Here is a 12,473-nt window from a genome sequence, read left to right on the forward strand (position 1 = left end):
AGGTGGGTTTGTGGTCTAGATTCTTCTGGCAGGAGAGTGTGGCCTACACCCTTCTAAATTGGGAATTGGTGAATTGCTCTTTTATTTAAACTGTTTTTTGCTGTATTGTGACTGTGATTTTAAGCACTTTGAATTTTTAGTACTTCTGCATTTTATAGCATAGGTCAGATTCAGACTTGCTGAATCTAGACTGTTTGATATCACTTGAGCATTAAAACCAGCTCTTCACTGAGATAATGAAAGATATGAGTCATCCGTTGCTTCCAACTAACTATAAGTGCCTAGTTTTTGCTCTTATATTGGACTTTTAATTTGTATTTGCATTCTACTGTCTGTTTGAATTGTCTGAACTGTTTTTTGCCACATTTTACTGTATACTGTACTAGTTCAACTGTAGCATAGCCCAGTTCCAGGTTGCTGTTTCTGTGTCTGTTTTGTAACTTCTGAGCATCAAATTCAAGCCATCTTTGTTGGTGAAGGCCTTTGCATCCTTGTGGGAGGAGACTTATGTCTGGGTCCCATCTAATTGAGGGTGATTGGACTAGAGCTCAGAGAGAGCATCCTTATTGGCTAGTTTGAGTTAAATGGGTTATTTCTTATTTTATTTAAGCCTACATGTGCATGCACTGCCACGTAGTGGTAGTTACCGTTAGTGGTTATAGATGCAAGTGTTTTGCTTTTTAAATTTTCCCTTGGCACTTTGCTTGTGGTCCTCCAGCGGTTTTTCATGGCCCTCCTCTACTCTCAGGTGGAACACTAAGTCTAACCTCAGAGGTACTAACACAGCTCTCTTCCACTAGTCATTGCTAAGTATAACCTCTTTTCCTGACCATATAAATTTACCTAACACTATGGGCAGACAATTTCTCACAGTTTCTCCAGCCATCTTGGTTGACATGGGCATCCTGAGGCAGTGTAGCAACTGCCTCATGTTCACTAACAACCCTCTACTGCTAGTCCACACAAACTCAACACGTGACAGATGCAACTGTATTAAGAATCTTGAATCCATGTTCTCTCACACACTAGTCAGTACATATGACAATGACCGGGTTGTCAGCATACACACCTCACCATCTACTGCACCAAAACACACATCACACATACCTACATATGCGGAGGTCCTCACCAGAAACATACCGAAACACCAGAGACCTCCCAAACCAAACACAAGCACGCTACACATAAACCTTCCTCTGCAGAATACAATACACATAATAGCTCATGCTCAGTGTCTCACCTGTCAAGCCCTTCAAGCAAAACACAAAACCAAACATATTAGTCATAGGTGATTTCATTGTGAGACACACAGATGTCCTTATCAGACTGGATAAGGAAAAGGTCATGGTCACCTGTCTGTCAGGTGCCAAGATCCACAATATCACACATGCACTCAAGTCTCTCAACAACAGGTGCTGTTATGACTGACAAATGTCAATAAATAAATAAATAAATAAATGACTCCGTCATAGTCCATGTTGGTGTGAATGACTTGAGATGTACTTGTCTGGACTATATGAAGCGAGAAATGACTGAGCTCACAGAATATGTGTCCCAGGCAGGTATGTCCCTAGCCTTAAGCAGCATTTTACATTCACCTAGGATGATGCCTCAGTACTAACAGAAAATGATTGACTTCAATAATTGGCTTAGTTTCTGGTGTCGTTCTAAGGGGATCCAAGTATCTGTCAGCCTAGAATGTCATGACCGATGGACCTCAATGCTTTGTCAGAGATGGTCTTTATCTGCCACCCCCTGGGATTTCTGCTACTGGCTACGGCTCATACCAGCCCCATAGTGCCTTTTTTAGCCAGTGTCTCAATGACAAAACTCTCAATGTAAAAACTCCATCTAAAAACAACCTCGAGGTTATGCTGCTAAATGTTAGGAGTCTTAACATGAAACTGCACTCACTGGAAGCAGTTCTCATCTTGGCAGAAGTAGACATTTGTGTAGTCACAGAGACCTGGTTCAACGCTATGGAGAACATCTCAGCCATACCAGATTACACCTCCTTCCACACGTTCAGACCACAAACTGAAGGCATGAAAATTAAAGGAGGTGGTGTATAATTATTCATTAAAGATAAATACATCTCCAGATTGGTTAAAATAGTATGATTCCCTTGAGATTCTTCAGGTGCAAATAAGTGTTGGTGGGACAACTATTCAAGTCACTGCCAGCTATAGGACCCCCCTCCATGAATCAGGATATCCACTCTGCCTATTTGGATCTATGTAGCCAAACACCATGGTTTTGGGTGACTTTAACTAGCCATCCATTGACTGGGTACATTACTTGTGCTCAAACTCACTTGTCCAAAGGGTCCTTGACTTTGCTAACTCCAATGCCTTAGCTGGTTGACACTCCCAAAAGGGGTGCCAACATCCTGAATCTGATGCTTACCAATATGGGGGACCACCGTAGTGCCCCCACTGTGAGGTCTTCCCTGGTGAAATCTGACCACATATCAGTCTCATTCGAAGTAACTATCACACCTGACCCCCCCAGCAGTAACTAAACTAACAAACTTCTCCAAAGCAGATTATAACCTCTTATGGGATGGTATAAATAGCTTCCCTGCACCTCTACCTTCAGATAGAACTGGCAACTATGCCGAGTTCTACACCAATGCTTTATACAAACACCTGTATAACTGCATTGACATGGCCGTACCTGATAGGACCAAAACAAGCTTCTCAAGGAAGAGCAAACCTGCCTGGTGGACAACTGTCATTAACAGGCTTTATAATAAGAGGAAGAAATTGCTGTCTAAGAGTAAGAGGGAGTGAGCTCTAAACTGGAAACACTCCATCCTCAGCTTAAACAAACAAATAAGACTTCTTGTGAAGTCCTCCAAAGCAAACTAAGAATCCAAATTATCTTCCTCAACTAAGGACAACCATAAGGGCATTCTTTAGTTACATCTGTAACAGAAGGCCCAGATTTGTGCCATACTGGTAGTTAATGATGCTGCATATACTGAGCCTGTGGCCATAGCTAACCTGTTGGCTGACATGTTCTGTGAAAGCTTCACTTCCCTATCCCCACCACATGTACCCCATGACATCCCTACCCCATGTCTCCTACCTTGTATCTCTAAAGTGCAGGTCATAGACACCCTCTCTAAGGCCAAAAACATAGCATCTATGGGACCTGATAACATACCAGGCTGTGTCCTGCATGGGCTCCAACAAGAATTAGCAACACCATTGGGTACTCTTTTTGATCATAGTTTAAGCACCGGCTTTGTCCTAGCTGAAAGAAAAATGGCCACCGTTATTCCCTTGCACAAAGGTGGTGTTTTCACTGACCCTGTGAACTATAGACCTATTAGCCTGCCTAGCCTTATCTACAAAGCCATGGAGTGAATCATCATGGACCTTATCAGCAAAGATATAGGTAATCTCCAAACAATTGACCCTACTCAGTTTGGATTTGTCAAAGGGGATCATGCCTGTTAAACCTGATGGACTTCTTTGAGACAGTCACCAAAGCCCTGGATGATGGGAAATCTGTGCATACAGTCTACCTAGACTTAGCCAAGGCTTTTGACACTATCCCCCATTCAGGCCTCATTGACAAACTCTTTCAGCTAAATAACTGGCTTACTGATAGAACACATATAATCAAAATAGGGGACTCCACCTCCAACAGCAGACCTGTAACCAGTGGTGTTCCACAGGGATCAGTCTTGGGACTTCTGCTGTTTGGAATCTATTTCTAGTTAAGTACAAGCAAAAACTAAAGGTCTGTGGCTGACAAAGTTTGCTGATGACTGCAAACTGGCAGTGTTCATAGAATCTCCAAATGATGTCAACAACGTACAAGAGGGTGTTACACAAACAAATGATTGATGTTAAAGTCAAGGCCTTAAACTGAATGCAAAAAAAAAATGTACTATCATTCCTTTTGGTAAAAATTATATTCCTGCTAACTACCACATCTCATTCCCTCCAGTAACACTCTTTTGAGTGTGTACCTTTAACTCCTAGTGGGTGTGGCCTGTGCCTTTAAAAATGAAGTTATCACCTTACAATTCTAACAAATACTCATTGACAGAGGTCAAATATCAATACAATTGTGTTTGCCATCATGTATGCTTCAAGATAAAATATTTTTAAACCTTGTATGTAGCATGGTTTTGGAATTATTAATGCAAATATGCACAAGTAATATTTGACGCCTAGAGGAGCAGTAGGAGGTAACTGCAGATGTACCTGGAGGCTTCACTTGGATGTAATGAGTTAAGACCTTATTATCAATGTGATAATTTGTGAGGACATCACTGTCCCCAAATGGATGATGATGCATTTTTTGACATTCAGTTTGAGGCCATGTTTCTGGCACCAGTCATTTGTTTAGTTGAGACCCTCCTGGAGGATGTCCACATCACTAGGGGAATTAATGAGGTCCATGATAATGCATTCCATGGCCTTGCAGATCAGGCTAGTTAGGCTGATGGGTCTATAATTTCCTGGATCGGTGGACATTCCACCTTTGTGCAAAGGGATTACAGTGGCTGTATTCCACTCAGCTGGGACAAAGCCAGTACTCAGGCTTTTGCTGAATAGGGTGCCTAATGGTGCTGCAAGTTCTTGTCTGAGTTCATGTAGGATGCAGCCTGAGATGTTATCGGGTCCCATGGAGGCTGTATTTTTTGCCTTTGAGAGGGCAGTGATGACCTGTTCCTTAGATATAAGGGGAAGGGGGCAGGTACTGGGGATGTCCTGATTTATTGGTGGGGGGACAGAGGGGTGAAGTTTTCACTGAACCTGTATGCCAGCATGTTGGCTATATCAACGGCATTTGTGTATGTGATGTCCTTGACCACCAGTTCTGAACAAATCTGGATGCTTCCTTTGAGATTGCAGACATATGTGAAGAAGTTCCTTATGACTGTCTTTAGTAGCTGTGACCTGTTTGGACTTGAGGTTGGCTTTAGAGGGTTTCACTAGTGCTATTATTTGCTTGTTCAGGCTAAAGAGAGATTGCTTCCAATTGGGCACCTGCTCCTTCTTGGTCCTGGACAGCAATGTTTTCCTTCCTTACTTCCTGATTTCCCATATACATTTTCTCTATCCAATCACACAGACAATGGATAGTGTAGTATGTTCTTTGGTTCATAGTTTCATAGGTGTGTACTAGGCTAACGGCCATTGAGCCTATATAAGCCTAGCCCAAGAAGACTCCCTGGCATCATGTTGCCCAAAGTTAGTTCCCAGTGACCCTCTCAAGCAAGGTCACTGAAGTGATCCCCAAGGTGAACTTCCTATTGCCCATCCACTTGTCAAGATTTCTCTTAAAGAGGGCCAGTGAAGTGCTCTGCTTGATGTGAATGGGATGTTTGTTACAGAGTATGGGAAGTCTCTGGGTTAGGAACCTGCCCCTCCAGCATGTTCTGTTTATTGTGGTAATGAGGTTTAGGTCCCTGGAGCATGTAGCATGGAGGGACTGCTTTAGGTGTTGCATATCTAGCAGCTCTGGGTCAGACATGGCTTTGTAGGTCAAGCAGATATCGCCTCTAAGTAGATGATAACAGATAGAGTATAGCTGGAGTTTTTTTAGTCTGTCCATATAGAGCATGTGTCTAAGGCCTAAGATCCTCTTAGTGAGGTATTTTTGTGGCCTTTCCAGTTGTTGTAGGTGTCTAGTGAGGTACATACCAAATGGGGCATTGTATTGTATAATAGGTCTATTGAGGGATGAGTAGAGAGGGATTATGACCTCTTTCTTCATGGATGAGAAACCTGTTGTAATGAGATGTGCCACATAGAAAGATTTTCTGACTGCAGTGGCAATGTGGTTACCAAAGGAAAGGTTGCTGCCAACCTGTGTCCCCAGGTTTCTTATCATACCTTTAGTGTTTAGTGGACTACTGCCTATGTGGTAGTTCATGGGCACTGAATTTTTCCCAAAGGGAATGACAATGCACTTTTTGGCATTGAGCTTAAGGCCATGGTTCTGGCACCAGTCATTGGTGTCAGTGAGGCCTTTTTGTAGAATGTCTACATCAGTTGGAGAATCAGTAATGGCTCCCAGTTTGCAATCATCTGCAAACTTGGTCAGCCAGAGTCCCTTTGTGTTGGCTTGAACTTCAGAGAAGTAGATGTCAAATAGGAGACGACCTAGGACCGATCCCTGTGGGACACCACTTGTAACTGGTCGGTAGTCAGATTTGGAGTCTGCTACTTTCACAGTGTGGGTTCTATCAGTGAGACAGTTAGCAACCCATCTTATGACATAGGGGTTTATGCCTAGTTTAGTGAGTCTATCTATGATTCCTGAGTGAGGGATGGTGTCAAAGGTCTTGGCAAGATCTAGGTAGGCTGTGTGAACTACCTTGCTCTCATCCACAGCTCTGGTGACAGACTCGAAGAAGTCTATCAGGTTGAGCAGGCATGATCTACCTTTCACAAACCCAAACTGTGTGGGGTCCAGAGTTTGGAGATTCCCTATGTTCTTATTTATAAGGTCTATGATGATGCGCTCCATAGCCTTACATATCAGACAAGTCAAACTAATGGGGCGGTGGTTCCCAGGGTCTGTAGTCGCTCCCCCTTTGTGGAGTGGGATGACCATAGCAGTGTGCCATTTAGTAGGAACAAAGCCTGAAATGAGGCTGTGATTGAACAGGGTACTCACGTGTGGTGCCAGTTCACTTTGTAATTCATGTAGAACACAGCCAGGGATATTATCAGGTCCCATGGAAGCTGTATTCTTGGCTTTGGATAGCGCTGTTTTTGCCTGTGTAGCTGTGATAATAGGGAGTTGGCATTCCTCAGGTATTGCGATAGGCCCTTTAAGGGGTGAAATTCGCACTGAACCTGTCGGACAATATGTTGGCAATATCAGTTGGTTCTGTATATGTATTGCCATTGTGCTGTAACTCAGAGCAGATCTGAGTATTGCTATGTAGATTCTTGACATAACTATAGAATGCCTTGTGGTTGTCTTTAGAATCTGCAACAATTTTGTTTTCATAGCTAGCTTTAGAGGATTTGATGATGGATCTCAGTTTTTTGCTAAGGCTAACAGGAGAGTTTTTCCATTCTTGGGAATTCACCCTTTTCTGCAATGTTATTTTCCTTCTGTTGTAAAGTTTGTTTATGGTGGGGGACCACCAGATTGGCTTCTTTTTTTTGGAGGAGAGCATCTTGGATCTGTTTGGTATGACCTGTTCCATGCACTTGTGTATGTGCTCATACAGTACATGGGTGTATGATTCAGCAGTGATGCATCTATTTTCCATTTGCATGAGTGTCATGAAGTTAGCCACCACTGTTTTTAGAAGCCCAACATTGGCTTTGGAGAAGTTTTTTTAGGTGATTTCCTTTGGGGGGGGGTGAGGGTGGGATGTGGATATCCATGGTGATTAGCTTGTGGTCAGATCTGACCTGGGAGGAGTTGATTACTGGTGCAGAGCAACGGTCACCCATGTTAGTAATGACCAGGTCAAGGATGTTTCTACCCCTGGTGGGGGGAAGAATGATTTGTTCCAGGGTGCTGAAATTAATGAATTCCAGAAAACGTTGAGCAAGTGTGTTGGTACATGAGTAATTTTCCCAGTTAATGGAGGGGTAGTTAAAGTCTCCCAGTATAAGGGTATTGGGATATACCCTAATATTTTCCAGTGTGTTTAGGAATGTGGAGTGGGAGTCTTGGGACATGGTGGGGGATCTATAGCAGGCTACAACCTGGATTGCAGTTTTACCCAGTGTTAGTTGTACCTGAAGTATCTCTGATGCGTTATGCTGGGCTACTAGTCTGGAGGTGTGCATATCCTTTATGAATATGAAGACAACACTGCCTTTAGTGCTTTGGTCCAGGTTTAGAGACCAAAAGGTGTGGTGTGAATTATAGCCTGTGTTTTAGACAAGTTAGCCTACATAGTTGATTAGATGTTTAACTCCTAATGGTACAGATGTATCTATCTATAAAAATCGCCAAATACATGGACCCCAATTACTATAGCCTCATAGGTACATTTATAAGTCTTATAACCCACCAGTTTTTCAAAGTTCTCTCATTCTAGTTTTACTACTGAATTTCCTGGCTGCAACTACTCCATTCAATAACACAGAAGCTGGAAGCAAGATAACTATTGGAATATTAAAACCACCTATATTCTAATGGATTCACTTCATAACACTGAAAACTCAAAACACTGAAAATGAGAAAACTTCATAATATAGAATACCAAAACACTGAAAACTCAAAACACTGAAACTCAAAACACTGAAAACACATATCATACATATACTAAGATTAAACAACATAAATCATAGCACTTTCCACCAAGTGTAAGCAGGGGGGCAAGCCCCCTGCACACCCCCATGTGGGAGGCTGCACCCCCCCACACCCCCTGCTACTTAAATATATCAACTCCAAGATTGCACTTAAGTGCAATCTTGGAGTTGATATATATAAGTAGCAGGGGGTGTGGGGGTGCATGGGGCCTTGCCCCCCTGCTTACACTTGGTGGAAAGTGCTATGATTTATGTTGTTTAAACTCAGTATATGTATGATATGTGTTTTCAGTGTTTTGAGTTTTCAAGATGTTGAAGTTTCAGTGTTTTGGTTTCAGTGTTTTGAGCTTTCAGTGTTATGAAATGAACCGTGGTGGTAGTGCTGCGGTAGCGTTGTCGCCTCACAGTAAGACGCTGTCTGGTTCGATTCTCAGCTAGAGCGTCTTCTACGTGGAGACATGCGTGAATGGGAGTACCTTCGTTGAAGGTTGTGCGTCAGGGCTGGTAACTCGGCATGTAAAAATCAACTACCAATCATTAGCGGACTGGAGTTCCATTGTGGCGACCCCTAACTGGGAAAAGCCGAAAGACACAACAACAAGTGTTATGAAATGAATCCATTCTAATATATAGTCTAAGAAATATTCAAGTTTTAACCAATCGTAATTATATGTTTACATTTCTATATAATTAAATAGAATGTTGATTTTTTTCTTTGTTTTTGAAATATGTATAAACACAAGATTTATTTCTAGTTTCTTTACATAAACACAGTGGTTATCTGCCGATTTATATAAGTTTGACCCAGTAAAGATTTGCAAAAGTGAAGAAATTTTGATCACAAGAAGATTTTTTACTACTGTTTGGCGTTTAATTTATAAATATTTCTTACTACTACTGTTTGGTGTTTTAGCTTAGCTCGAATAGCTCAAAAGGCTATTGTTTCATATTTTTTCATCCTCATGTATTATGGATATAACTGCTTCTTTTCAGGTTTCTAGTGGGTTGGTCCCTTCTATTAAACAATACTGACCAGTAATTTATTGTTGCCTCTTTATTTAACCTCCAAAAGTCAATAGTGATTCCATTGCTTCCCAGTGACTTTCCCCTTGCCAGCTTTCCAAATGCTCCTTCCAGTTCATCCCTTGTTAACAAATGCATCAGACTATCCTTGCCTGACTGCACTATCTGCCTGAGCTCTGCACCTTCAGGCCTATCCCCCCTGTTCACTGCACTCACATACTCTCTGCTCTTCCCTGTATAATTCCTGCTAATATTCCTTAAAGGCCTCTAGTATTCCTTTCAGTGTATCTTCTTTCCGATTTAGTCTTTTCCTTTGTAATCATGGGCGAATTTCTTGGCTAGGCTTATAAGGGCCTCCAGGTCAATAGCCTAGTATCATCCTATGAACCTATGAATCTATATTCCTCTCTCTACATACCGTTGAATTGATAAAGAAAACATGCCGCCATCTATTGTTTTAGGTGGGCTGCTAGTGCTCTTATTGCTTTGGTTGTAATAGTAGAAAACAACTTTTCTGCTGCACAGTCTTTCTTTCCCATATTTTTTCATCCTCCCACTCCTGTAATTTTTGTTTAATTCTCTTTCTATCCTGATCCAGTTTGCTTTTTCCCCTCCTCACATGTTGTATTGATTCTATTTCCGATATTAATGCCTTCCTCCTCACTCCTCTCTTCAAAATGTTCTGCTTTATTCTTTCCTGAGTCTGTCTCCTGATCCTGCATCCTTATTTATCACCCCTTTAGCCCATGTTTGTTCTTCCTTTCTTATGATAATACAACTGGTTACCCTCCCATCTTTTTCATGATTTACCACGCCAAGTAATTTTATTATTACATCTAATACATTATGATCAGATAAAGTAAGTGGGTCTGTAATAATTCTCTCCACCAGATGTGTTCTTTTGATATAAGCCCCTATCTAATCTTGCCCAACATATATGTCTGCATGAGTAAAATGCATGTGGCCCTCCTTTCTGCTTCTCCCTTTTTATTGTCCGTATGTCTGCTATTCCCATTGATGACAGATAATCCCTTAAATATCTCACCTCTCTATTTATTCTCATTGTCTGAAGGCTTTTATTCACTTCTTCTGTGCTGACTGTCAAGTCCCAGTCTCCAATATAAATCACTGTACTTACTTGAAACCGCCCCATCTGTGTCATTACATCCCTGAGTGTGTTTGTCTTGATGTTTGGTGGTAAATAAGTCAACGTCACTGTCATTAGCCTCCCCTCTGTCTTCCTTTTTATTCTTGCTTCCTTACCTTTTCTGTTTTCCTTCATCTCTACAACTTCTAAAGACCAGCCTTATCTCTTTAAAAGCATCACGCCCCTTCTTTTCTTTTGTCCACAAGTAGATCTGGCCACCAGACCATAATTATTACAGTTATCTTACTATGCTCCTCAAAAGTCAAATGCATTTCTTGAATTCCATTTAAATGCTTCTTCAAGCCCTTTATATAATTCAACATCCTCTCCCTTCTGTTCCTTTCCTGGAGCCTGTTCACATTCCATAGGTTCATAGGTTTTTAGGAGATTGTAGGCAAATGGCCCAAGAGTCCTTACAAGCCTAGCCGTCATTACTTGGATTTACCAAGATTTTTGAAACGTAGGGGCTACAAGATGGATTAGAGTTGTGCCTATGCCTTTTGGGATTTTGCAGATTGCCCCTGTCCATAAGGGACATAGGCATCACTCCAGGAGTGAATTTATGATTCTCCACCCATGGATTCAAATTGTGTTTGAAGAGGCTCGGGGAAGGGCTCTGCTTCCCATGAATAGGTAGCCTGTTCCAGAGAAGGGGTAAACTCTGAAGCACGTATCTGTCCCACCAGCATGTTTTGTTTACATCACAGGCCAGGTTTAAATCCCTGGATGAGGTAATCCTTGTGCTGTTTGTTTTGCAAATATGTAACAGTTCTGTCAGGCCTGGATTTGAGAATGCCTTATAGGTTAGGCATAGATCACCCCTTCTACTAGTAGACGGTAGGGGGCAGAGTAAAGGGATAGGGCTTTTAGGTGATCCACATAGGACATGTTGTTTATACCCTGTAGTTTTTTAGGAACCTCTGAAGCCACTCCAGTTGTTGCAAGTGCCTGGTCAGGTACCTGACGAAAGGTGTCCTTGCTTGTAAACTGTACCACATAGAAGGATTTCCTCACCACTCTGGACTCATGGTGGTCAAAGTTCAGGATACTCTCTATTCATGTACCTAGATCTCTCACTACTGAGTCCACTCTTATAGGTGTGCAATTAATGTTGCAATTTCCAGGAATATTTGACTTCCTAAAAGGTATAATTATGCATTTTGTTGCATATAGTTTTAGGACATGGGTTTGGCACCAATTCTCTGAGTCAGACCTTTCTGAAAGATAACTGCATTACTGAGGAAGTCAGTGATTGCTCCCAACTCACAATCATCAGCAAATTTGTTCGGCCAAAGGCCATCTACATTATGGTGAAAACCACGTACAAACTACAAAAAATAAAATAAAAAAACGGTGGACCACGGCACACAGTAGAAAAGTTTTATTAAGCGCTTTTCACCTGTTCTTAATAGCAAACTTCTTCAGATACATACAAAAGAAATTTCAATCCATTTAAAACAAATAGCAATGTACATTAATTAAAAGAGCCAATCAAGCAGCGTAAAATTACTTTGGTTACCATGCAACCTCCAGTCACTTCTTAAAGCTGTATGAGCCCTAATAAACTATAAAAAGTTAACGTATTCAAATAAATAACACACATAAAAGATACCAATTTAAATCTACAGCAGCAAAATTCATATTTTTATATACACTAAAAGAAACTACTTGTAAAATTAATAATGCTACCTTCTCAAACTTTTAAGTTTGAGAAGGCATGTAATAGTGCACATGTCATTAATAGCAGGGTAGCTATGGGCATTTAGAAGCAATTGCCAGTATAACTCTAGTTCTTCCAATTTTAATGATGTTGGCCCTCCTCTGCTATCTATTTGTACCTGGTCATTTGCTTTAAATTTAAAAGTATGCCCAACAAATGATGCAGAATTGAATGACAACAAGAGATCCAAAGTGGAAAAAACAAGCGTAATATAATATAACAGCCAAGCATAATTGACATAAACAATGTACGTATTTGTGTTAATATGGTAATTAATGTAACTGTGATTTAACACCAGAACAGTTTGCAGTTTTGAACTTAGGTTTAAAGTTTA

Source organism: Protopterus annectens, chromosome 14.part0, assembly GCF_019279795.1.
Source record: "Protopterus annectens isolate FY-2018-M chromosome 14.part0, PAN1.0, whole genome shotgun sequence".
NCBI classification, from domain to species: Eukaryota; Metazoa; Chordata; order Ceratodontiformes; family Protopteridae; genus Protopterus; species Protopterus annectens.